This window comes from Bos javanicus, chromosome 13 (genome assembly GCF_032452875.1).
Source record: "Bos javanicus breed banteng chromosome 13, ARS-OSU_banteng_1.0, whole genome shotgun sequence".
Taxonomy (NCBI): domain Eukaryota; kingdom Metazoa; phylum Chordata; class Mammalia; order Artiodactyla; family Bovidae; genus Bos; species Bos javanicus.
Genome location: NC_083880.1, coordinates 61,261,492 through 61,289,055, shown reverse-complemented (window position 1 = coordinate 61,289,055; position 27,564 = coordinate 61,261,492). Strand labels below are relative to the sequence as shown.

Genomic DNA, 27,564 nt, shown 5'->3' with positions numbered 1-27,564 from the left:
TCTGCTATGTTCGGGGCACTGTACTGTGTTGGGGGCTTTTGAAGAGAGTGAGATCATTTCATTATCGGAAGTATGGGCTCTAGAGTGGGGCAGAGCTGAGTTTGAATCTGGCTTCTTCACATACCAGCTGTTTGATTTTGGACTCATTCTTCTTTCTGAGCCTCAGTTCCCATCTCAACAATGAAGATGATAATACCTGATTTGTAGGGTTTTTGTAGGATGAAATGAGATCATGTTGAGCTTGGCACAGATGTTACAGTAATTTTAATAATGAAAAAGTGAAAGTCGCTCAGTAGTGTCTGACTCTTTGCGACCCCGTGGACTATAGCCCTCCAGGCGCCTCTGTCTATGGAATTCTCTAGGCAAGAATACTGGAGTGAATAGCCATTCCCTTCTCTAGGGAATCTCCCCAACCCAATGATCAAACCCAGGTCTCCTGCATTGCAGGCAGTTTCTTTACCATCTGAGCCACCAGGGAAGCCCAATTTTAATAATAGCTAACATTTACAGAGCACTTATCCTTAAGTGTTTCATATGTATTCATTGAATTCTCAAACAATACCATTGAAGTAGGCATTCTTACTATAATTCTCATTTTACAGAGGAGAAAAGTGAGACATGGGGAAGTTAAGGGGTTTGTAGAAAGATGCTAGGTTGGTAAGTGGTGATTGGAACTTCCGTCTGGCAGCAGAGCCCAGTGTTCTACTTCTGGATAAAGAGGGCCTCATCAGTGTTGCTGCTGTTACTCATTGTAGCTGTCTGTGGTTTTGGTCCATCTGCTGAATTCTGAACTCAGTGAAGGCAAGAAACTCATCTTAATCACCTTGTATCCCCAGAGACCCAACATAGTACTCATAATGCTCATTAATATTTGCCTAATGGCTGGGAATATTCCCTTTCATCATTAATCAATCAGTAGCTCTTTATCGACCATTTCCTGTAGGCTAGATTTGAGCTAAATCCTGGGAGGAATGCAAAGTACAATTCTGGCCTCTGTAAACGGAAGATTGGGTGTGGGGGGGTGGGGAGAGCATTCCACAGCACTGTGTCATTGGGCAGAAACTTCCACACAGGAGGCAGAAACAATAAAGGTGGCTTGGCGATGCTGTTTTCCAAGCTGGGATTCCCACCCCTCCCTGATTGGGCCACTCCCTCCATCTGCGGAACAAGGTGACACATATTCTTTGCTTCTGCCCCAGGGCTGAAACTGCTCCTCCTCTTTGCTCCTCTTTGTTGAGGAGGATCAGGCAACCAATTCATGGGAGCCTAGAATGACAGGGGAATCAGATATTGGAGCTAAAAGAGTACCTTAAAAAAAGCACTTCTTCCCAAACCTTGCAGGCAGAATGGTCTTTTGGAAACCAAATTCAGATCTTGTCACATTCTTGCTTACAACTCTCCACCCACTTGGAATAAAACCCAGAGTCCTTACTGAGGCCTTCCTAAGGCCTGCACGATCTGATACTGGCTGCCTCTCCATCCTTTACCACTTCTTTTCCCTCTCTGCTCGCCTAGCTTAGGGGCTCCTGCTGTTCCAGGCTCACCTCTCCCTGCTGGAGGGTCGTTGTAGTTGCTGTTGGGTCTGCCTGGAGTGCTCTGCCCTTGGTGTTTGCCTGCTGGTTCTTCCAGGTGACTCAGCTCACAGGTCATCTCCTTTGAGCGGTTCTCTTTGACCTTTGATCTAAAGTAGCCAAGCTTTGTACTACTTAATTACTCTCTTGTCTTTTACCTTGTATTTTTATCACAGCACCAACCTCTGTCTGAAATTTTCTTTCTGTTTACTTGATTTTTTTGTCACCCTTCTAGAATATATAAGCCCCATGATTACAAGGACTTTAGTTTGGTCATCATTTTATCTCTAGTACCTAGAACTGTTCCTTACAGGTAGTAAGCATTCAGTGAATGATTTTGGAATGAATGATTGAACAAATGAACAAACCTAAGACATTGTTTTTATTTTACACATGAGAAAACTGAGTCAGCCCAGAGAAAAGAAGCTAGTAAGAATTGTGAGGTTCTTTGAACTTAACCTTTTGAATGCTCACTAAGTGCCACGCACTCTGCTTAGTGATTCAGGCATTATTTTTGTCACTGAGCTGTGTCATAATGAAGTGTTTGGGATGTTGTTTTTGTGTACCATTGTAGCATTTAAAAGAGAAATGGACCAAGTCATATTTTATTAGAGCCTTACTCTGTTTTACAAAAAAGTTGGAAATTTAGTTGGCAACTTAGGAAAATTCATATGATCAAAAGGATAAAATAGTGAGTGGAGTCAAGGGAAAGGAAAGTATAGATAAGATGAGGGCCAGGACTAAGCTTATCTTAGTTCACAGAAGCAGATACCACTAAGTCCTTGGAACTGAGCAAAGTTTCTCTATCATTCTTTATGATTGGTAAGTAAATTATGCCCAGACTTGTGAAAACGATGGTATATTTTAAAACTCCAGTCATGTGCATGACCTTGGGATCATCCCAGATACCATGTGATTGTCCAGGGTTTATTGGCTCCCTTGCTCCTGGACTAAGGCGGCATGATGATCTCTTCCGCTTCCTTCACCAAAGGGGCCTGGCCAGCAGGCCCTTTCTGGACCCAGCCAGCTTTGTTTCAAAGAGAGGCTTTTCCCCAGATTTATTAATTGAGATATCACCATTTGAAGAGCCAGTTCTGCCCTTGAAGTACTTCCAGTTGAATTAGAAAAGATGTTATGAACATGACAGGGAGATCTTGAGAAAACCAATAATAAATGCTAAATGCCAAATAAGAGCAATACTTCACAGAAGAGGTGAGTTTGTGCAGGGACTTACTGCAGAGACAGGGAAAAAAGGGGCTTGTGCTCCACATGACCTCAGTTGTGCAAATTGGGATGGACTCTCAAGGAGGGAGAGACCCATAGGAGTGGCAGTCTGTTTTGAAATGTGTCTGGAAGGGTCGCTTATTAGGTAATAAAGACCGAAAGGTCAGCTGAAGCTAGACTTGCAGGAGAGTCTGAGGCCCTCCTCAGCAGTCCTGGTATCCCAACATATGAGTTATTACCAGGTATGGATGCCCATCCTGGCCACCTGTTGGTCCACTCACTGATTCCCAGGTAGCAATGCCAGCATCTGGAATGAGAGCCAGGACCTGACAGCAGAGGAATAAGTGTGGGGTCCTTGTCAGTTTAGCCTTTGGCCATTGCAGGTACGTTCATTCATTTGTTGATTCAGCAGATGTTTGTTGAGCACCAGTACATGCCAGACCTCTGCTGAGGGCCAGGGATGCTGTGATGAACAGGACAGTCAAGGACACTGCTTTCACAGAACTACTATATTAGCTGGGGAGCCAGCTACCCCAAGAAATAAGATGATCTCAGATGAAAATGAGACTGAGTAATGCAGTCTCAGGGAATCTAGGGAAGCAACATTAGATGAGGAGGTCAAGAAGGCCTCTCTGAGAAGGTGACTTTTGACCGGAGTGTAGATGAAGGAGAAAGCCAGCCTGAGAAGATCTGAAGCAAAGATTTTTGCAAACAGAAAAGCAAGGCTCGTCCAGGCTTGGGGCCCACGTATATATTCGGCTCTCACACTAGTGGGTCTAGTGTGGGCATTGGTTTCCCTTTGTGGTATTGGTATTTCACTCTGACCCAAAGGGAGTAATGGCGACCACCACTTACTATGCATCTTTCCCCAATCAGACACTTTATGTCCATTGTCTTGTTTATTCTCCTACCCGGCCTGTGTGATGAGTGGGCTGTTAGCCCCTGTTTCTTTTCCATGAGGAAGTTGAGGTTGAGAGAGATGACGTTCCATGCCCAGGGTCCTGCAGCTTGGACATGGTGGAACCTGGGTTCAGTTCCAGCATGGTCTGGCTCCAAACCCAGGCTTCTTTCCAGGGCTCCAACCTCGAATAAGTGTTAGTTTGGGATGTGCAGAAAGCTGCTGAGCAAAAGGAGAGTTAGGGTAGTATCCTGGCATGACGGTCTTGAAGGACACCTACTATCCTGTCATCTGTGAGGACTCTCTTTGCTCAACTGCAGGAGGATGCCTCCAGAGCCTGGGGTTACTGTTGGCCTTTGCCAGAAGCATGTTCGGGCTTAGCCAGCTGAGTAGCCTCCAGTTTCCTGCTTTTACCATCTCAGCTGCTGGTCAGGAGGTTTGGGAAGGTGACATCATCTAGCTGAATCAGCTGCTGCTTCTAGACACATTAACGGGAACTGAAAGTCATTGCCCCTTCCTTCCCACTCCGCAAGTCTCTTCAGAATGAGACTGGGGTACGGACATTCCACCTGTCTGCAGGGTGTTAGCTGAAGCAGTGCTCCCCATAAAGAGTTGGAAGGTGCATTTTCCCAGATAAAAGTGTCCTCAAGGCTTCTCAAGCTAAAGGAACTGTGCCATCCAGGTGTAGGATTCATGGGAGGGCCCCTCTCCTCCACCTTCATTTAGCCCTGTGACTTTGACAAGAACTCCTGACCCTTCTCATCTCCTTTGCCCAAGTCGAAGGCTCAGGTCCAGTGCTGTAGGATGGGCAAACAAATGTTATTTGTGGACTTTGACCTTAAGGCATTTAACATCAGGTCAAGGGGACAAAAGACAGCTGATACTTTAGAGCAGAGCATCCACCACACTATGATCTGTTGGGTATCTTCCATTGACCCAGTGACTGAAAAGGAAGAAAATAGAGAAAAAGAAAAATAGTAAAAAGATGGCTCAGTGGCAGGTGAGTAGGACAATAAGCTTACCTGTTCTATGACTTTTGCCTCTCTCAGCTTTGCTGTTCTCATGTGTAAAATGGAAGTCACCAGGGTATGTGACTCCTTTGATCATTGGAATATTACATAACACAGGTACAGCGTTCAGCAATGCATTTAGCGCCCAGGGAGTACTCAGTGAATGGTAGCACTGTAGACAGGTCCTCAAAAGAAGGCCATTGAGCAAGTCTGGGAACTGGGCTTTGGAGTCTGGCTAGGCTATGGATGGATGCTGGCTAGAAGCGGACTGCTGTAGAATCTTGACAGGTGACTTTACCTCTTCGTGCCTTCGTTTTCTTCTCTGTAAATCTTGGGTATTGCTAGAATCTGCTTTACTAGGACTGTTGAGGGGGTTAATGAGGTGCTTTATTCATAAGGGAAATTGCTGAGGAAGTCCCCAGCATGTGCTGTCACTGTTTCTCATTTGGCAGGAGAACTTAGCCTGGTTAAAGGCCGGCAGTGGGAGGTGAGAGGGCAAAGCTATTGCTCATTCCCTCTCCCACCTGGACAGCTCTACAGCCGCCTCCCTGCTTCTGCTCTTGTGTTTCCCTCCCCGCCCCGACCCCCCCAACCATCTATTATCCAAATAGCGGCCATGATCCTTCTAAAGTAGAGATCAGACCCTGTCATCCTTCAGTTCAGAATCCTCCATTCTGAACCGATGAGTGACTCGTCATTCATGAGAATGAAAACCACCATGTATATAGTGCAGGGACAGTCCCCTAGACACATCCTAATCAGAAGTGGCTCTTCTCCAGCTCCTGTGGCCCAGTGTGTATGTGCATGTGTGCAGGCACAAGCAGATGACACAGCGGTGATGCTCTGCACCCAGGGCATTTCCTAATAGGGAAGGACCTTGACCACTGCCTTGGGGTACCAAAGGTCATCTTGGCTGAGAAAACTAAGGACACTCAGGCCTTCCTCCCTTCTGAATCTGAGTCATTTCCTAAGAGAGGTTGGTCGAGAGGTTGGTCATTCATTCATTTGTTCATTAAATATTTTTGAGTGGCTGCCATGTGTTAGGCATTGCGTAATAGGTTGGGCATACGGCATTAAACAAACCCAAGTCCCTATATTCACTGCATGAGCAAGACGAGGAGCATGAGCCCAGTGAGAAGCTGGGCAGGTGATGAGGGTGGTTTGTATGAGGGTGAAGGCGTGGTCAAAGTGGTGAGCTGTGGTCAGTGCATCAGTATAATTTGAAAGTCAGGTCCAGTGGATCTGCGAAGATTGGATAAGGGGTGTGTGAGAGAGAAAAGAGTCTGGGTTTTTGGCCTGAGTAACTGGAAGAAGCTTGCTGCTGTTTATTGAGAAGGCGAAGATATCATCATGGCCAGTAGTTTCTTGCGAGGGCTGCCTGCATGCAAGGCCTCATTTGTTTACTGTTTGACTTTTGGGCAAGTGTTTAAGTTTACCAAGCCTGTACTTGGCATATAGTAGGGCCTCAGTAAGAGCTCTGATCATTATTATTGTGGAAGACAGGGAATCCCGTGACCAAGCAGGCATCAGCTCCCACCTCACCTCCAACACCCTCTCAAGGAGCCCACCCTCCAAAAGACAGCTCAGACACCATCTGTCCAGCAGAGAAAAGCCACAGGGAGACAGCTTTTTTTTGGGGGGTGGGGGTGGGGGGAGACATTAGAGAGATGAGCCTGTCCCAAGAAACCTAATCTCATTCTCAGCAGGTGCTAATCCCAGCAGCCTCCGGTGATATCTGAGCCCAGCCCACCCAGTTCCTTGCCCACCCCCACCCTGAGTCCCAGACCCTCGTCCCCTCCTCACCAACTCCGAACTGCCACCAGCATACTTTCTTACCAGATGGAGGGGCTCCTAGAGGAGGAGGAGGCTACCATCCCTCTAACTGGGCCCAGTTCTTTACATGGACAGGTCATCAAGGGCTTCAGGTGCCACCTGTCCGGAGGCCGTCCCCCCCAACACACACACACACACACACACAGGTGCCAGTTCCTGGGCGTGGTGCTTGATCCAAGCAGATCTAAGCTGGAGCCAGCTGGAGCCAGGGACTCCCACTGTGCCCCAGCTGCTGCCTGCCCTCCCACTGGCAGGCCAGAAACAGGCTTAACTCTTTGGACACCACACATGTAGTCAGAGCAAATGGTTGCAGTTCTGACTCCAACTATTGCACTGTTTCAGCATACCTTTTTTCTTTTTTAAAAAAGAAATTTATCATAAATACAACAGAAAATATCTTATGCATATGTAAAGTTTCAGTAGGAAAATGATCACCTGTAAACTGGTAACCGAGTTTAAGAAATCAAACTTTTATGAGTACCTCAGAAGCTCCCTCCAGTTACAGCTACCCCCTGCCCATTTTCCTGAGATTTGTGTTTACCATTCCCTTGCCTTTTTTTAAAGTTTGAATGTGTATGTGTGTGTGTGTGTGTGCTTCTGCATGCTTTTAAATTTCATTTAAATATCATAGTGTGTGTATTCATCTGCAGTTTACTTTTTTCATTCAATATTGTGAGATCCGTCAATGTTACGTGTATAGCTGTAGTTCATTTATTTTCATGTCCCTTTGTATGATTATGTCTCAAATTATCCATTCTATTGTCAGTGGTTATTTGGGTTGTTCCCTTGTTTTTGCAGTTTCAAACAGTGTGATTTTGAACAACATCTGTGTGTGTCTCCCCCTCACATGCACGTGTTCAAGCATCTCTCTTGGGCAGTGGTTCCTACCCCTTAGCTGCTCATCAGAGTCAACTGGAGGGCTGGTTAAACCACAGATTGCTGGACTCCACCCCTGCAGTGTTTCTGTCTGCCTGGACTGGGGCCTGAGAATTTGCGTTTCTAACAAGTCCCCAGGCTATACTGCTGCGGGTCTTTGGACCACAGTGGGAAACGTTGCTCTAAGGATTGGAATTGCTTGATGGAAGATGATGCCCAAATGTTACCCTATGTGTTTGTAAGAATTTATGCTGCAAGCAGAAGCATATGAGTTTCCATTGCTTTACATCTTAATAATACTTGATACAGTCAGACTTGAAAATTTTTATATAGCTGGTGGGTGTGAGATGGTGTCTTGGGGTTTTAATTTGCATTTCTCAGATTACAGGTGGAGTGGAGAATCTTTCCTTACATCTATTGACCTTTCATGTTTCCTCTTTTGTAAAATATCTATACAATTCTTTGCTCTGTTTAGTGTTGATATGCCTTTTTCTTATGGATTTGTAGGCATTCTCTACATATTCTGAACATTAATCTTTTGTCTGCATGTGTTGTGAATGTAGGCTCTCAGTTTTGCATTTTGCCTTTTCACCTTATATGTGATATCTTTTAATGACTGAAATTTCTTCTTTTTTTTTTTTTTAAAGTCTATTGTATTTGTTACAACACTGCTTCTGTTTTGTGTTTTGGTTTGGTTTTTTGGCCCCGAGGCATGTGGGGTCTTAGCTGCCTGACCAGGGATTGAACCTGTACCCTTTGGACTGGAAGGTAAAATCTAACCACTGGACCATCAGGGAGGCCCCCTAAAATGTCTTAATTTTAGTGTAGTTGAATCTTTTCTTCCACAATTTACACATTTTGTGTTATGTTGAAGAAATCCTTCCTTAATCTGTAGTCCTAAAGACAGTTGTATTTTCTCCTTAAAGTTTTGAAGTTTTGCCTTTCACATTTAAGTCTTTAATAGATCTAGAATTGACTTTCATGTCATCTTAGTATTTTTGTTGGTGGAATACCTTTATTTCAATAGGCTTTAAACATCTATAAATCTGAATTATTTATAACTTCAGTTGTACCTAGAGCTTATTATATACACTGCATTAATATTTCATGTTGAACAAAGGTGCCCTCTTTGGGAGTTTTGATCACATTTAAAACCCTTCCATGACTTTTGTTGGATTTCTTCAAATATTAGATACAATAATGGTATTGCAATTATGGAATTTTTTTTTCCTTTTTTAGAAGCACATATTAAACTATGTCTAGAATTTGCTTCAGAATAATACAGGGGTAAGGGAGAGTGGGTTTTCCAGGTGGCGCTAGTGGTAAAGAACCTGCCTACGAATTTAGGAGACACGGACAGGTTTGATCCCTGAGTTGGGAAAATCCTCTGTAGGAGGGCATGGCAACCCACTCCAGTATTTCTTGCCTGGAGAATCCCATTGACTGAGGAGCCTGGTGGGCTACAGTCCATAGATCCTCAGCCCATAGAGTCACAGAGTTGGGCGCAACTGAAACAAACGACTTAGCGCGCATGCGTGCAAGGGAGAGTGGAAACACGTAAAATCCGATCGGTATGAAGTTGATAATTGTTGAAGCTGAGTGGGGGTGGTTCATTTTATCATTCTGTCTACTTTTGTACACGTTTAAATATTCTCATAATCAAAAGTTAAAAATATTCAAGGACTATTTTCAGGGTTACTTAGGAAGTAAAGCATCTTTTCTTACATTTGATTAGCCATGTATATTTCTTCCAGAGCCAGTTGGGTCTCCATTTACTTCTAGGAGTCCCTATCTGATAGAGTGTTTTTTAGCATGCAGGCAGATTGTTAAGGAAAACAGGAGGAGAAGGAGTGGTTGGGGGCTTAGGAGAAGAAAGGTGGGAGGAGGAGGGGGTTTTCAGGCCTGCTTGCCAGCCCTCCCCCTAGAGCCTGACTGCCCATGTTCCTCCAGAGCTAGGTCCCCACTTTTTCGTTTTTTCTCCTGAGACTATCAGGGATAATTTTTACTTTAACTAGAACCTTCTTTTCCCCTGGACAAACTTAACCTAGAGGACAGAGAAACTTCATCATGGCTCCTGGTCCTTGCCTGGGGCCAAAGGGTCAGCGATGGGGGCAGCCCCAGTGTAGCTGGTCATACAGTGGTGGTGCTATTTTGGTGTCACAGGATGCAAATACCAGAGTTGTCTTTTTTTTCTGATAGTGTGATAACTGGCCACAGGGACTGTCTTTGGGCAGTCCCAACTGCTTCTTTTTTTTTTTTTTCTTTTTTTTTTCCAACTGCTTCTTATGGGAGAATTCATTTCTCTTTTTCTCTTCTGTCCTCTCTCAAACCACCCTGCCCTTAACTTTTTATTAGTTTTCTTGGAATAGATAATATATTCATGGGGTTCCAATTTTGAAAGGAACAAATGTCTCCTTCCCACTTTTTTCTCCTAGCTACCCAGTTCCCTTCCTGGGAGAGTGGACTCTGTAGACATAAGCAATCACATATATTTCCCATGATATACAAACAGCTATGTGCTATAAATACTGTTTGGTACCTTGATTTTCTCACTTAGCAGTATCTCTCAGAGATCATTGCATATCAGTCCATCAAGAACTTTCTCATTCTTAATAGCTGCAGTGTATTCCGTACACAATACTGTCCTTTATTGAACCAGTTCCTGCTGCTGCTGCTGCTAAGTCGCTTCAGTCGTGTCCGATTCTGTGCGACCCCATAGACGGCAGCCCACCAGGCTCCCCCGCCCCTGGGATTCTCCAGGCAAGAACATTGGAGTGGGTTGCCATTTCCTTCTCCAATGCGTAAAAGTGAAAAGTGAAAGTGAAGTTGCTCAGTCGTGTCCGACTCTTCGCAACCCCATGGACTGCAGCCTACCAGGCTCCTCCGCCCATGGGATTTTCCAGGCTAGAGTACTGGAGTGGGGTGCAGTGGTAGACATTTGGGAGGCAATTTTTTAGCCCCATTAGGGCTGCTCACTGAACAGCCCTCTATATTTGTCGTTTGGCCCACGTGTGACTACAGGCTGTCTGTGGAGGATCAATCCCTCAAAGTGCAGTTGCAGGGTCAAAGGGTGTGTGCTCTTGTGATTTGATAGACATCACCAATGTGGGCCATTAGCAGCAGTGCCAGCTCACAGGAGCATCTTCCTCCCTGCACCCTCCCACCGGGGCAGTCAGGGCCTGATTCAGCATACTTACTGAGTGCTTTCCCATGACAGGCTCTAGATACAAAGATCACACTTTCGTGTATCAAGTGATACTGTTACTATGTGCCAGACCCAGTAATACAGCCAGCCAACAAGGAACATTTTTAGATAAAAAAAGCACAGGAAGGTTTAACAGTGTACTATGGTCAGTGACCCAAGCTATTAGGTTGGTGCAAATGTAATTGTGGTTTTGGACCATGTATTTTAAATCATTATAAGTAGGCTCAAACATGTCCTTATTAGTCAAAATAGGAACCATTACAATCAACACATTTTTGCCAATGAGAAATAACTTTGTTTATTCCTGTAGCATAAAAATCCATGCTTTGGGATTCCACGAACTCTTAGAAAGCGTTTTCTGCCTCCTGCTGGTTGTGGAAGTGTTTTCCCTGCAAAAAGTTGTCAAGATGCTTGAAGAAGTGGTAGTCGGTTGGCGAGAGGTCAGGTGAATATGGCAGATGAGGCAAAACATCATAGCCCAATTCGTTCAACCTTTGAAGCACTGGTTGTGCAGCATGCGGTTGGGAGTTGTGGAGAAGAATTGGGCTCTTTCTGTTGACCAGTGCTGGCTGCAGTTGCAACTTTTGGTGCATCTCATCGATTTTCTGAGCATACTTCTCAGATGTAATGGTTTCACTGGGATTCAGAAAGCTGTAGTGGATCAGACCGGCAGCAGAACATCAGTGACCATGATCTTTTTTGGTGCAAGTTTGGCTTTGGGAAGTGCTTTGGAGCTTTTTCTCAGTCCAGGCACTGAGCTGGTCATTGTCAGTTGTTGTACAAAATCCACTTTTCTTCACACACCACGATCTGATTAAGAAATGGCTCGTTGTTGTGTGGCATAAGAGAAGACAGCACTTCAGTATGATGATTTTTTTGATTTGCGGACAGCTGATGAGGAACCTGCTTCTTGAGCTTTTTCACCTTTTCAATTTGCTTCAAATGTCAAATGACTGTAGAATGGTCAACATTTGAGTTCTTTGGCCACTTCTTGTGTAGTTATAAGAGGATCAGCTTCAGTGATGCTCTCAGTTATCATTGTCAGCTTCCGATGGTTGGCCACCGCGCTCATCGTCAAGGCTCTCATCTCCTTTGCAAAACTTCTTGAACCATACTGCACTGTGCGTTCGTCTGCAGTTTCTGGATCAAATGTGTTGTTGATGTTTCGAGTTGTCTCCACTGCTTTACAACCCATTTTGAACTCAAATAAGGAAATCGCTCAAATTGGCTTTTTGTCTAATATCATTTCCATAGTCTAAAATAAATATAAAATAAATAGCAAGTGATAAGTCTTTAGTGGTGGTGGTGGTAGTTTAGTTGCTAAGTCATGTCCCACTCTTGCAACCCCATGGACTAGCCCACCAGGCTCCTCTGTCCTTGGGATTCTCCAGGCAAGAATACTAGAGTGGGTCGCCATTTCCTTCTCCAATAAGTCATTAGCAAAAAAATAAACAAAGCGCGAAATGCACATTAAAATGATGTATAACATAACCACATTTATTTAGAATGTATTCCAATATTAAAAGGTAAATTTCCATAATGCAAAAACCACAGTTACTTTTGCACCAACCTAATAGTAAATTGCAGAGCTGGGATTCAAACACAGGTTTAAATTCTCTAACACTTATGCTCTTAAATAACATGCTGACTGCCCCTCAGGAGGAATAACACGTGGTCTCAGAGTCTAATACAGATGAGGAATCAGGCTCAGAGTAACTGGCCTGAAGAACACACAGCCAGGAAGCTGTGGAGTCCCCAGAGGGGACTCACATATGTCTGAGCTGAGGTCTCTGGTCTGTTTTGAGCTGAGAGTTCTATAGTTTCCAAATCTAATCAGGATTCTGTCGAGAGAATTTTCTCCATCCAGAGCTCCAGTTGCTGTAGAGAGCCATAAGTCTTACTGGTTCTTGGTGTGCAGTCTCTTGGCTGGCAGAGGGGCCCAATGACATAAGCCATCTATGATGAATGTACTAATGAAACCTAATTGCGGACATTTATTGAGTACCTCTTACGTGCAGGGTGCTTTAAAGTGCACTGTGTTGTATTTTTAAACCCTCACAGTAATCCTGCTTGGGAAACATACTGTCCCTGTTGTCCAGAGTAGTGAACCAAGAGTAAGACAGATCAGATACTACTAAGGACAGAATCCAAGTGCAATCTAGTAGACTCGGATACCCTCACTCACGCACTCTAGTGTCCATGGATATCCCTTGGCTCTCTGCCTCTTCCACTTTTCTGTATTGTTTGATGCCGTCTCAGATGGAGAATCTGGCTTCTCCACCTCACAGTGACTGCTTTAGAGGAGAGGGTCTACAGCTCCCCTTTACCTCATACTCCCCACCCCTGTCCCCACCATTCAGGACAGGGTGGCAAAGAGTGGGCTGCAGTGTGATGCCCGAGGATTGGTGAGTGGTCATTGGCGATGGTCTCCCACTGATGTTGCCTCAGAAAGGACCCTTCTCCCAGTCATTTAACAGGTGCTCTTTGCACACCTGTGAGGTGCTCACTGGTCCCATGGGAGAGAAGAGATGTATAAAGTATAGGCATATAGGCATACCTCTTAACAACTTAGGTCATGAGACTGTAGGTACCTATAAGTAAGGACCCTGAGACTCAGAGTTTAAGTGATCAGCCCAGAGTGCACAGCAAGTTAGCGTCAGATTCAGGACTCAGCCCTTCCATAGCCTCTCAGGGAGAGCACTGCGGACTCTGTGCTGGGTGGCCTGGAGACTCCAGGTAAAGGGAGTCTGGAAGGATGGACAGATACAGCTAAGAAGAGAGAGGCCAAGGTGTTCAGGACAGAAGACTTAAAAGTGGAGCTGTTACACCCCTAAGATATTACAGCTGTTCCTTCTGCTTTCCTTCATGCTGTGGGGAAACCCAGGCTTGGGTCACAGCATAATAGCACAGGGTCATTGACTGAATTTTGTCCAGTGCTGCCTTGCATCCATATATTATCTCACAGGGGCTTCCAGGTGGCTCAGCGGTAAAGAATCCACCTGCCAGTGCAAGAGATGCAGGTTCGATCCGTGGGCCAGGACAATCCCCAGGAGGAGGATATGACAACCCACTTCAGTATCCTTGCCTGGAAAATTCCATGGATAAAGGAGCCTGGCAGGCTATAGTCCAAAGGGTCACAATGAGTCAGACACGACTGAGAACTGAGCGCACATGCGTTATCTCACTGAGCCTCTGATTGTGCCGGGAGGTGTAGAGGAGGTCTTCCTCTCAACCATGAAGGGAACTGAGGTCTTCTGACTCCAAATCCCAAGTCCTTTCCACCATCCATGCCACCTCCACATTTTTGTAGTCGGAGAACACAAGCTCTGCAGTCAGATAGAAGGGGGTTTAGAGGGGGGTTCTCACACCTTCCCTCTGTTTTGTCTCTACGGTCTTATGATTTGCAGGTTGAGGCAATTGCAGGTGAAGAACATGCCCTTTAGGAGGCAGGTGTATGCTAAGGGGTCAGTGACATAAGGGAGGCACAGTAACACTGGAGTACCTGTAGAGCTTTTTTCAACCCACTTTCAAGTCTTTGATTTACATGTGAAAAAAGTGATGTGCCCCCAGAGTTGCAGTGACTTGCCCAAGACTACACAGTGAGTTAATAAATTGCAACACTGGGTTAGAACTCGGGTCTCTTGTCACCAAAGAGAGCTTACTTTTTTCTTACACAATGTTGCGCCCCTGCCCTAATGGGGGTGGGGTGCAATTCTGCCAGAGGAAGGCCTCGGGGATCGGATCAAAGCACTTTGAAGCTGTAGAGAGAGCCTTAGAGATCCTCTGGTCCCTCCTCCACACTTGACAGATGAGAAGAGCGAGGCCAGGGTGCTTAACTGACTTCTCCACAGCCAGATAGGTCTCTGCCCACCACAAAGCAGTAATAAACACAGCATCCTGACATTGAGGTCCCAGGTTGTTTTCACACTACCTTGCAAAACTGGATTCCAAATTGTCTTTTTTTCTATGCAAACCTAAAGCCTCCTTCCAGATGCCAACAGTTTACAGTTAGAACAAATGTTTAGTTTGGGCAGTTTTTTCCCAAATATAATTTCATTCTCATTTTCTCTTTCTCTCTCAATTCTTATTAAGGGTGATATACTAAAAGGGGGGGCAGGGGGAGCTTCAGTAGATGACCTTGGTAGAAAAAAGGTAAACATTTGATAGATTCTCTGAAAACTAAGGAGGTCCTCAAAACCAGGAAATAATTCAGAGGCCAGCCCCTAGCCTGTGTCAGCCAGCTTACCACTTGTTCCACCCCACTCACAACAGGCCTTCAAAAGGCCCAGCCTTCCCTTGGCAGCTGCATTGGGTGAACACCAACGGAAATCCCTGGTATTTTTCTTTGCATGACCAACCATGGAGATGTAGGTCAGGCGTTGCTGGCCTGGCAGTTATAACAGCTCTCGATCTACCCCCTGCACCTGCAGCCATGTGTGCTCAGCCCTGTGGGGATGGGAAAAGAAAGTTCCCCTCCAAACAGGGGTCCAGTCCTCAAGGGCCCAGGTAGATGGAGCTGGCTAGGACTTAGGAGGGTGCTGGGAGAGACCATCTGGATGTGGGGACTAGGAGGGTGTCCCTGTCTCTTTCCCCCCTAATGTCTAATGCCTGCTGTGGTTAATAGTAGCAGGGTTGGCAGTGCTCTCCTCAGGGCAGCTTGGCCTCATCATCGCTGTTGGAGGAGACTGGGAAGGTCTTGTCTTCCCCCTGGGCTCAGTTGGGCCCCTAGGCCTGCACCCGAACCCCCACGCCTGTCTGGTGTTTACGGGATTGAAGCTACCACCCTTTGGGACCTAGCCTGTTTTCCTTTCTGCTCTCAGCTGTCTGGTCTCCATGGACCTTGCCTACAGGTTTATGCATGCCCGTCCCCCACGGTGCAGCCCCACGAGCCTCCTCTAGCTTGGCCTTTGTTCTCTTCAGCAGAGCTGCCAGTTCTGTGCCTGTGCAAGGGGTGAGCTTTCCTGGCCCTTCAGATAGGCTCCATTGGTCCAGCCTAGCTGTGCCCATCCCAAGATTCAGTCTCTTCGCCTGCAGTCTGGAGGGCAGGGCCATGGTTCCAAGCCAGGGAAAGGGCACCTGTGTGGCTGCTCTGAACTGGCCTCTAATTGACTGGCTGATTTCTTCCTGAGCTTTCTCCACCAGAGACCTCATGTATCTCCTTTATAAAGATGTGGGACCAGGATCGGTACCAATTACCTTCAAGATAACTTACAGATGATATGCAAATAAACATTAAAAATTTTTAATAGTGTTTTTATTTTATGTTGATTGTCATTTGTGGCAAATGATATTAGTTTTCTGTTTATATCAATAATAATATGTTGCCTTTTCATTCGAGTTTTTCATTTAGCAAATACTTACTGAGTGTCTGCCTATGCCAGGCACCATTCTAACTACTGGGAGATATGCCTTCATGGAGTTTTTACATTCAGAAGAGACAGGGAATGGTGGTTGGGATGGACAGTGGCTAGGTAACACCTGGTATTTGTTTGTTTTAATAAAGAGTGATTGGGAAAGGCTTCTCTGAGGAGGAGCCATGCGAGCAGAGATCTGCGTGACCTGAGGGAGTAAACCATGTGACAGTCTGTGGTAAGAACATTCTAGACGGAGGGAACAGGTGCAGAAGCCCCAAGGTAAGAAGGGTGTGCTTGGCATGTTTGAGGAAGACCAGAGATGAGTGTGGCTAGAACAGAGGGCACAAAGGAGGGTGGTAGAAGACAGAGGTTTGTGTAAGCCCTGGTGAGACACAGTGGCTTTTCCTCTGAGTGATATGGGAAGGGTAGGCAGTGGAGTGTTTTAAGCAGACAGGTTCGGATCCTACTGCCTTTAGAGGACTCTTATGCTGGCTCCAGTGTGAAGGACCAGAGAGGGAAGAAACAGAGAAATCAGGAAGGATGTGGTTATAACAACACAGGCAGAAAAATGATGTTGGTTCGGACGGTGGGGGTGGTAAGAAGTGGTGAAATTCTGGATAAATTTTGAATATATATTCAGAGGAATTTTCTGACAGATCAGAGCTAGAGAATACTTAAGGATGACTGCAAGGTGTTCCAGACTTCCATACCGGGACAGATGAAACCACTATCATTCAGTAAAAGGAGGAAAGATGCAGAAAGAACAAGCTGGGGAGTAGGTTAAGACTTTTCTGTACATCTAAGTGTGTACGGAAAAAAGTACTTTAAAAAGTGAGTCAAACTTGTAGATACAGCGGGGGAAGGAGAGGGTGGGACGAATGGACAGAGTAGCATGGAAACAAATACACTATCATATGTAAAACAGATAGGCAGTGGGAATTTGCTGTATGACTCAGGGAGCTCAAACCGGTGCTTTGCGACCACTTCGAGGGGTGGGAGGGAGGTTCAAGAGGGAGGGGACATATGTATAACCTATGACCAATTCATGTTGATACATGGCAGAAACCAACACAATGTTGTGAAGCAACTATCTCCATTTAAAAATTTTTTTAAAAGAGTGAACTCTAATGAAAATAAAAATAAAAAGCAAGTCAATTGATAGGAAAATGTTCATAATGATCATGACACATAAATAAAACTCAAACAGTGATGGCTGAAATTGTGTTTAGAGGGGGTCAGACGTGTCTCTGCTTCCTTCCAGCCCTGAAATTCTACTTTGGTGATTTCAGATATCGAAGTCTCCCATTCATGAAGAACGGGAACTTGAGACTCAGCCCATGTAATGGATGCAGAAGGAAAGCCGGGAGAGGAATCCCTTGGGCCAGGCTTCTTTTGTTAACTTAGAAGGACCTGGAACGTTCTTGCACACATCCTGGCCTCCCAGCGTTGCCGCATTCACTCACACTGAGCACTTTCTGCCTAGCAGGCCCTAGATACACATAGCACAGCTCTGATGCCCCACCCCTCCCCTTATCAATAAAGCTATGCCCACCCCTACCTGGGTCTGGCTACTCCATGATCCTGCATGTGCCTAGAGGTCAGGTGAGCAAATGGCTTTGACAGCAGAAGTGGTTTTATCTCTTTTTTCCTCCCACAGGGTTCGCGTAGTTATCAAGCTGGGAAAAAAATCCTCAAAGGCCTTTTACCCTGCCTTTTGTAGATGAGAAACAGGGCCAGAGAAGCAAGCAACTCGCGTGGTCCATATCCAATCCATTAGGAAATCCCTTCAGCTTTACTGTTACGAAATAAATTCTGAATCTGACTGCTTCTCTCCAGCTTCCCTGGCACCATCCTGATTAAGCCACCCTCATGTTCTTCCCGGATGGCTGCATCAGGTCATCACCAGTCCCTTACGCCTGCAGGTCTCTACCCAGGAACCGGAGGGCCTTTGTTAAAATCAAAGTCAGATCATGTCTCTCCCCTGCTCAAAACCCTGCAGTGTTCACTCAAAGGACAGGCTCAAGTCTTTAAATGGCCTTCAAGGCCCTGCACATTCTGACCCTTGGCTACTACCAGATCCCACGCTGTCATTCTCCCCTCATTCACTCAGCTTCAGCCACACTGGGGTCTTCCCTGTTCTCGGAGTGCCCTGAGTGTGTTCCTGCCTCGGGGCCTGGCCCTTGCTCTTCCCCTGCCTTTCCTCAGATCCTTGTAGTGCCTGTTTCCTCACTTCATTCAGGACTCTGACCAGATGTCACCTCCTAAGGAAGCTTTCCCTGACCAGGTTTTAATTCTGCCCTCTTCAGTGTTTCTTTTTAACCCCTTCTCTCATTTAGTTTTCTTTTTAGCACTTAACCACCATCTGACATTTATTTCCTGTCTTGTCCCATTAAATTATAAACTTACACAGGTAGGAATTTTCTTCTAATTTAGTCACTGTTTTATCTCTAGCATTTAACATAGTGCCTGGCATTCAGTGGGCTCTTAATAAAGATTTGTGAAATGAATGAGTGTCCAGAGCTAAGTAGGTAATCCTCCTACAGCCCCACAGGTCAACCCACAAAGAGGTCATGGTCTATCTTGGACCTCAGGTAACAGCTCCACCAAAGCTACTAGGCATGTTTTGTTTCCAAGATAATGACCAGATGGAGGGAGGGGGTCTCTTCAAGGACTGGCCTTGCAGGGGCTGGGTTAGGAGACAATAGGGAAGCACAGAGCAGCTATCTGCATACTTCTCTTCTTGCCACCAAGAAACCCAGGGGGGCTACCAAGGAACATGCCTCTGCCCTGGCCTCAAAATGGTCTCTGATCCAAGGCTCAAGATCCTCAGCAAGTAGTGGGCACTGGGTGGGTAAGAGGGGAAGGAAGGAAGAGCTTAGTCACATCCTTCTGCATCTGTCCTATTGCACTGGCAGACTTAACGTGCGGTGGAGTCAGAAACCCTCACTGGGTAACCAGATCTCAGACAAAGTTTCCTCACCTCTCTGAGTCTTAGTTTCTTCTTTGGTAAAATGGGGACAACACCTACTTGGAAGATTTTGAGAATTCAAGTAGGGGCTAAGGCAGTATGAGCTGTGGGGGTTTTGTTGTTGTTGTTATTTGTTTGTAGCTATAAGTAATGAGACTACAATATGAGAAGCACAAATGGGGACATTCATTTTTAGCTATAAAAAACAACAGCTAACAATTATTGAGCACTTGCCATGGACCTTTTAATCCTTGCTGCTAAGGCTGTGATGGCAGTATTCTCACTTTGTAGACAGTACCCTGGGCTTGGAGAGATAAAGGATCTTGCCCCAGGTCCGGCAGTCACAGAGCTGGGGTTAGAACCCACACTTGTGTGTGTTAGAACCCACACTGTTGGACTCTAGGAGTCAAGAGGCCTTGCGAGGAGGGGGGTCCCTTTGCCTCCTCAGGTCTCAGTTTCCTGTCTGTTTAGAGTAGAGGTTGAACATGCTGGTGGTGGTGGTGTTCTGCAGTTTGTTGGTGCTGTGGGCATTGACTGTGAACAGCAAACCTCCAGGTGGCCCCTCCCTCAGTATCATGGCTACAGAATCCTCCAGCTTTCCTGACACCAGTCTCAGGCACCTTGCTATTCTGCACCTTGAGGGGGCTGGTGGGCTGCAATGAAGATGAAATAGAGAGGCTGCAGCCTGAGGGAGCCTTCAGCACTGAGGTTTTGGTTACAAGGCTGTACGCGAGGGGCTTCCCTGGTGGTTCAGACAGTAAAGAATCCGCCTGCAGTGTGGGAGACCTGGATTTGATCCCTGGCTTGGGAAGATCCCCTGGAGAAGGGAATGGCTATCCACTCCAGCATTCTTGCCTGGAGAATCCCATGGGCAGAGGAGTCCATGGGGTCGCAAAGTGTCGGACGCGACTGAACAACTTTCACACGCTGTATGTGAGAGCATTCTTATGTGGTGGGGGGCAGGGAGGGGTTGCAGGGATTTGCTCTGTCCCCAAATCCTCCAGAGCTGTTGCCTTCTGCTGTGGAATTCCAAACATTTCCGATCAGATAAAGGTGGCTGAAAATACCCGGACTTGTCTGGACTAGTTGGAGGCGGTGCTGGGGTGAGGAGGTTGAGGCCACTGGGGCAGAGCCTGGCAAGATCTGGCCCTCTGAGGAGCTGACCCTGGTCATAGATATGCCCAATGCCCTTTGCCCTGGAATCTGCAGGTTGGACGGCAAGGCTCAGCAGGCTTTGAAGTGGAGGCAACAAGTCCTTCTTGGAGAGAATGTTGCCTCTCACCTTCCACACTAAATGACTGGATCTTTCAAATACCCCTGAGAGAGAACACAGGTAGTCAGTTATTTGCCCATGTGTGAGTTATTTTCATCTTCCTCATGCTACAGCACTAATGAGAGCCCTTTGAGATGATCGCCTTCATTGTACAGACGAGGAAAGTCCCAGACTTTCCCAGCATCCCAGACAGCGGAATGGACTCACCCCCAAGCAAGCCAGTGACAGCGCTGGGACACAAAACCCACACCTGCTGACGCCCAGCCCATTGCGCTTCACAGCACGCAGCATTGATGGTGTCAGAGTAGGGCAGCCCTGGGCAGAAGGGAGGAGGGAGTGGCTGCTTTGGACCGTGGAGTACTTGGAGGTGCAGACCCCAGAAGGCAGAGGAGAATTAGGAAGGGGGTTGGCCCCAGAGATCAAACCTCTGTTCCTTATAGATTGCTACCCTAGTCCCTCCTGCCTGTTGTGTCAACACAGTGCAGAAGATGTCTTTTCCAGAACTTTCTCCTGAGCCTGGGAGAACTTGGTGTCTGGGGAGCCCCAGGTACCTGCCCAGTCACCTGGTATCTTGGGGCCTCCTCCTAGTTTTTGCAGGCGATGAAGGTGGGGCTTAAGAGAGAGAGGGAACTGGCCTTCTTTCCTTCCCACCACTCGGCCTACTCATTAGCACCTTCTCTGGGCCCAGAACTAGGCTCTCAGCCTAGGAGACAGAGCTCATGGTCAGAAATGAGCAGCTCAGCAAATGGGTGAGAGCTCAAGGAGACTTGGAGCAGGAGAGCAGAAGGCCTCCTTAAGGCCTGCAGGTTGAGCCCTAAGAGATAAGTAGGAGAGAGCTCAGCATAGGGACCAATGTGAGCAAAGATCTTGAGGCTGAACAGATGATGGTGTGTGAGGAGTAAGCAGCCTGGCCCTAGACAAAGCTGAAGAAACCCTGCAGACCATGGAGAAAGGTCTAAGACTCAAGCTGAGCCTTGGTCTAATAATAAGAACAGTAATAATTACTTAAATTACTGCAAATCTACTAGGTGTCACATATAGTTCTAAGTCCTTTATATGAATTACTATTGAATTTTCACAATGTTCTTGTGAAATGAGTACATCTTTAATTCCCATATTATTAATGAGGTCCAAAGCTAAACATCTGAGTCTAATTGCAAGACTTATTGGGTCCCTGCCTGTTCTTTGCTGTAGAAGCCCACCTTGGTGGAGAAAAAGAAGATAACTTGTCACCAGCCTTGGCCTCATCTAGATAGCACTCCTATTTTATAAATGAGGAAGCTGATACTCAGAGAGCAGCAGGACCTGGCTCAGGGCCTTAACCTTTCTCTGCTAGCTCGTGTTACCTTCTTGGTTAGCCCTTGGAAGAGAGCAGCAGAGGAGAGAGAACCGGAACTAAGGCCAGCTAGGACAGGCGGTAGAGGGAAAGAGGCAAAAAGTTTTCCATTAGAGCCGATCAAAGGGAAAAGTTTTCCAAAAGAGCTGCTCAAAAATGAAATGATCCACACAGGACGAAGGGAGCCCCTTCTCACAAGTGCGTATGTGTTGTTGTTTAGTCACTAAGTCTCATCCGACTCTTGCGACCCCATGGACTGTAGCCTGCCGGGCTCCTCTGTCCATGGGGTTTCCCAGGCAAGAATGCTGGAGTCGGTTGCCATTCCCTTCTCCAGGGCATCATCCTGACCCAGGGATGGAACCCGCGTCTCCTGCATTGGCAGGCGGATTCTTTACTGCAAGTGTGTAAGCAGACAATGCCCTGTCGATAACTCCATGGTTCTGGACCATCTGGAGTGAAACAGACCTACTGTGTAATCAGGGCGCTCCAGCTTTCCTTTTGTTTTTTTTTGTCCTTTCAGTTTTATTGAAATGTATTTGACATACGTACTGTAAAAGTTTAAGGTTTACAGCATAAAGATTTGATTTCCGTACATCATGAAGTGATGACCACAGGAAGTTTAGGGAGAATCTGTCATCTCATAGAGGTACAAAATCAAGTAGAAAAAAATTTTTCTTCTTATGAGAACTCTTAGGATATATTCTCTTAAAACCTTTTATATATAACATACAGCAGTGTTAATTGTATTTATTTCGTACATTACATCCCTAGTATCAATTTATAACTGGAAGTTTCTATCTTTTGGCCACTTTCTTCCTCCCCGCTCCTCCCATCCCCCCAAACCCTGCCTCTGGTAACCACAAATCTGCTCTCTTTTTCTTTCTTTTTTTAAAAAATATTTATTTGGCTGCACTGGGGTACGCAGGATCTTTAGTTGTGGCATGTGGGATCTAATTCCCTGACTAGGGATTGAACCCCAGCCCCCCAGTCCTCCACATTAGGAGCATGAAGTCTTGGCCACTGGACCACCAAGGAAGTCCCTATTTGATTTTTTAAATATAATTGACCTACAACATTATGTTAGTTCCTGTTATACAGCGTAGTGATTCAATAATTCTATACAGTGCAAACTGATCACCACAATACGTGTAGTTAAGGTAAGTCACCATACAAAGATGTTACATAATTATTGACTATGTTCCCCACACTGTACATTTCATACTCATGAAGACTCATATATTTTGCAACTGAAAGTTTATGTCTCTTCATCTCCCTCACCTATTTCTTTCCAGTCCCTACCCCTCTCCCTCTGTTAAACACCTGTTTGTTCTCTGTATCTGTATCTCTGTTTTTGTTTGTTTGTTTTGAATTAGAGTCCACATATAAGTGAAACCATACTGTGTTTGTCTTTCTCTGTCTGACTTATTTCACTAAGCATAATACTCTCTAGGTCCCTCCATGTTGTCACACATGGCAAGATTTCATCCTTTTTAATGGCTAGTATTTAGTGTTGTATATTTGTATTATATTTTCTTTATCCATTCATCTGTTGATGGGCACTTAGGTTGTTTCTGTATCTTGGCTGTTGCAAATAATGCTTCAGTGAACATAGAGGTGCCTTTATGTTTTCTAATTAGCATGTTTGTTTTCTTCACGTAAATATACAGAGAGTGATATTGCTAGATTCTGTGGTATGTGTGTGTCCGTGCGCACGCTCAATCATGTCCAACTCTTTGTGACCCCATGGAATGTAGCCCACCAGGCTCCTCTGTCCATGGGATTTTAAAGGTGAGAATACTGGAGTGGGTTGCCAAGATCCCTTCTCTCGGGGATCTTCCTGACCCAGAGATCGAACTTGCATCCCCTGCATTAGCAGGCAGGCTAGATCATATAGTAGTTCTATTTTTAATTTTCTAAGGAATCTCCATGCTGTTTCCATTCCATAATGGTTGCACCAATTTACATTCCCACCAATAATACATGAGGATTCCCTTTTTTCCACATCCCCATCAGTGATTGTTATTTGTTGTCTTTTTGATAACAGCCATTCTGACAGGTGTGAGGTGTTAGCCGATTGTGGTTTTGATTTGCCTTTTCCTAATGTTTCTTGATGTTGAGCATCTGTTCATGTACCTGTTGGCTATCCGTATGGCTTCCTTGGAAAAATGTCTGTTCAGATCCTCTGCCCATTTTGTAATCTGGTTATTTGTTTTTTTGATGTTGCATTGTATGAATTCTTTGTATATGTTGGATATTAACCCATTATCGGCTATATCATTTGCAGATATCTTCTGCCTTTTAGCTTCTAAAAGGCACCTTCTGCCTTTTAGTAGGTGGCCTTTTAGCTTTGTTGATAGTTTCCTTCTCCATGCAAAAGCTTTTTAGTCTAATGTGGTCCCATTTGTTTATTTTTTCTTTTGTTTCTTTTGCCTCTGGAGATGTATCCAAAAAATATCGTATTACAAATCAAAGAACATACTGCCTGTGTTTTCTTCTAGGAATTTTATGGTTTGGGGTCTTAATTTAAGCCTTTAATCCATTTAAAATTTATCTTTGTGCATGGTGTGAGAGAAGTGTCCAGTTTGAGTCTTTTGCGTGTAGCTGTCTGTGTAAGTGTGGGTTCACTTCTGGTCTCTCTGTTCCACTCATCTATGTTTCTGTTTTTTCTGCTGGTACCAACCTGTTTTGATTACTGTAGCTTTGTAGTATAGTTTCAGATCAGAGAGCATGATGCTTCTAAGCTTTCTTCTTTTTTCTCAAGATTATTTTGGCTATTGGAGGTCTTTTGTATTTCCATACAACTTTTATGATTATTTGTTCTAATTCTGTGGAAAATGACATTAATATTTTGGTAGGGATTGCACTGAATCTATAGATTTGTTCTCCATCTTTCTGAACCTCAACTGGGAAGTGAGGATGTTAGGGCTGAGCTTGAGCATCACATGGAAGGTTGCTTGGGCATCTTTTAAGGTCACTTTTGAGTTTCTGATTATGTTTCGAGGCTGAGCCTTGGTCCTTCTCACCCTGGACACTGGGAGAAGAACGAAAGGCTGTGGCCATCTACTCATGAAAGATAGGGAGTTCATACTGAAGCCTGCATACCCTAGAGCCCATGAGCCACAACTGCTGAGCTGTGTGCCACAACACCTAAAGCCCACGCACCTAGAGCCTATGCTTCGCAGCAAGAGAAGCCACTGCAGTAAGAAAACTGTGCACCGCAACTAGAGTAGCCCCACTCTCTGCAACTAGAGAAAGCCTGAACACAGCAGTGAAGACCCAGAGCAACCAAAAATAAAATAAGTAATAAATAAAAATACCTAGAAAAAAGTGAATAGGGAGTTAGTTACCAAGGGTAAAATAAGATTGAGATGAGGGGAGTTTCAGATTTCCAGGGAATGAATGCATATGAGCAGGTAGCAGCTGCCCAGGAGCCATTAAGCCTTTGGGCTCTGGAGCCAGACTGCCTGGATTCAGATCCCTGCTCTGCCATTTATGAACTGGATGGCCTTGGGAGGTCACTTGACCTCTCTGTGCGTGTTTCCTCATCTGTAACATGGTGAGTAATGATAGCACTTACTTCATGGGGTTCTTATAAGGATTCGGTGAATTTACATACACAACGAAGCTCTTAGCACCATGCCTGGTGCTTGGTAAGTGCTCAGTAAATCTCAGCTATCACTCCCTGGGAAGATTGAGAGCCCCTAAATGAGCATCTGTGCCCCCAGTAAATGCTTTTCTGAATTACCTCTCTCTTCCTCCAAGACTGGTACCCCGCTTCTGAGCTGAGGCGGTGGAGAGCCTGCGCTACACTGCTGGGCCTGATAGCTTTCTCAATTCCCTAGCGGAGGTGTTATCTCCTCCCGGCACAACCACTTCCTTTTCTGAGAAATGAGCACATCTATCAGGCTTAGCTTCTTAGAACTAATGGAGGGGGAGGAGGCGGGGCGGTGGGGGCGGGGGGCCGGAGAGGCTGGCAGCTGACAAGGGCAGACTTAAAGAAAGATTACCAAGAAGTTTGCTGTGAGGATGCCTCCAAATAGCCCTGACAGCCCAAACGGCTTGGGCTCCCCATGCCACCCTCTTCCACCATAACACCAAGGTCACTTTGCTTTACCAGTGCTTTCATCCCCTTTTCTCACCATCACTGCCTGTGAGGTCAAAGCAGGAGAAACTGAGGTTCAGAAGTAGAGAGGCCCGCTGTGCCACCCACCAGCTGGGCTGACTCAGCTGAGGTGTCAGCCCAGCTGTCTAGCCACCCATCTCTTTGTCCCTGCCCCATGGAGTCACCTCTCTGAGTTGCCTGCATCCAGGCCTGTGGTCCCCAGGGTGGAGGAAAGAGGCTGTGTTCCTCTCATTTTGCTGAACCCCACACACAACCCCTGCCCTCCGCCTCCCACCCCCCTAGGAAAGCCAAGGGAAGTGGATTCCAACCACAAACCTCACTTCTTCCGAGTCTCCGCCTGCAGCTCCCTGCTGAGAGAGTGATAAGGCCTCTTCGTTTGCCCCACTGCCCACTTGCCTGCCATCTCTGTGAGATCTCCTAGCAAGACCTCATTTGTCTATTTAGTTGGCATTTGTCAGCCTCTCCCTCAGGGAAACTGAGTCCAAGAGCAGAAAGTGACTCATGGCCTGCCTGTGCAGGGCTTTGATGAGGCCGGGTCAGGTACATTCTTCATGTTCGTGGCACTTTCCCTGGGCTGCTAGGAGCCCCTTCCTCTTCTCCACCTACCTCTTTCCAGAAATAACCAAGCAGGAAGGAAGCAGTGGGCCTGGGCTCTCCAGAGTCACACTAGAGGAAGGAAGGGCCCGTCTGGCAGCGGTGCTTGTTCTCCGCTAAAGCCAGGACGGAAGGGTTTCACTTTCTCTCCTGGCCTTCGTCACATCCTTTTCCTGTGGCACCCAGTTCCCCTCAGCTGGCCTGGGGCCAGAACTCATTCATTCAGCTGGTGCTTCAGGCCACCTTCCTCCTCCAAGAGGGACCCAGGGCTATAGGCCTGGCCCCAGAATATGAACTGGTTCTTCAGTTACCCACTTGAGACAGGTCTCTCAGTATCTCTGAGCCTCAGCCTACCTGAGCTTAGAGTGAGGCCCTCCTTCAGTAATAGTGCATGCACCTGGCCCATGATAGGGCCTTGAGAACAGTTGTCCTTTTGTAAGTGAGCAGAGTCCTGGGTAGAGGTTAGGAGCAAAGGCACTGGAGCCAGATTGTTGGTGCAGGCAACCCAGTCATGTCACCAGACCATTGTGTGACCTTGGGCAAGTCGCACATTATCTGTGGGCCTCGGGTCTATCAGCTGTATAGCAGGTTAACAGTAGAACCCACTGGCCCACAGAGCATAGAGACAGTTTAAAGAACCAATCCATAGAAAGGACCAAGGAGAGGGTCTTGCAAGGTAAGTGCTCTGGAAATGTCACCTGCTGCTGCCGCCGCTGAGGAGCCTAATTCTCTGTGGGTGGAGACAGCAGGGACCCAAGATGGCAGGATTGGACCTCAGCATGAGCAAGAGGCCAGAACTCAGACAAATCCCAGTCCTCCCGCTTGCTGGACAGAGACTATGGGAGAACACTGAAGCCGCCATCTTGACATCTGTAGAATGAGGCTCCGATAAAAATGTTCTGAGGGCTGACTGGACGTAGTCATTTGTTCATCTCAAATGGATTCATCTAGAACAGCACCTGCTGTGTTCTAGGTACAGCACCAGCTTCTTGAGGTACAAGTGACAAAAACCACACACAGTCTAGTTGGGGAGACAGGACCAAAAACACTCACTCGCGAACGTGACTGTGCATGTGCCCCGGGAATAAGCCCTCCTTGGAGTAAAGTGCTTCAGCTCAGTGCCTAGAGCAGGCAAAACATTCACTTCTGTGATACAAAGGAATATGCCATCATAACATATTATGTGTTTTGGTTTTTTCCTTTTTGGCTGCACTGGGTCTTCGTTGCTTTTTCTTAGACTTTCTCTGTCTGTGGTGATCTAGGCCTGCTCTCTAGTCGCAGTGTATGGGCTTCTCATTG

At 46.1% G+C, this 27,564-nt stretch overlaps 1 protein-coding gene and 1 long non-coding RNA gene across 5 annotated transcripts in view; one reads left to right on the top strand and one right to left on the bottom strand.

The window, feature by feature from the left end:
• The window catches only part of BCL2L1 (BCL2 like 1), a 50,166-nt gene that overhangs the window by 16,782 nt on the left and 5,820 nt on the right, over positions 1–27,564 (top strand). The window lies entirely within an intron of this gene.
• Positions 565–26,772, bottom strand: LOC133259564 (uncharacterized). The gene is made up of 2 exons (XR_009740448.1): positions 26,278–26,772; positions 565–11,872 (listed from the first exon to the last, which is right to left on the bottom strand). It is a non-coding gene; the product is annotated as an uncharacterized LOC133259564 (long non-coding RNA).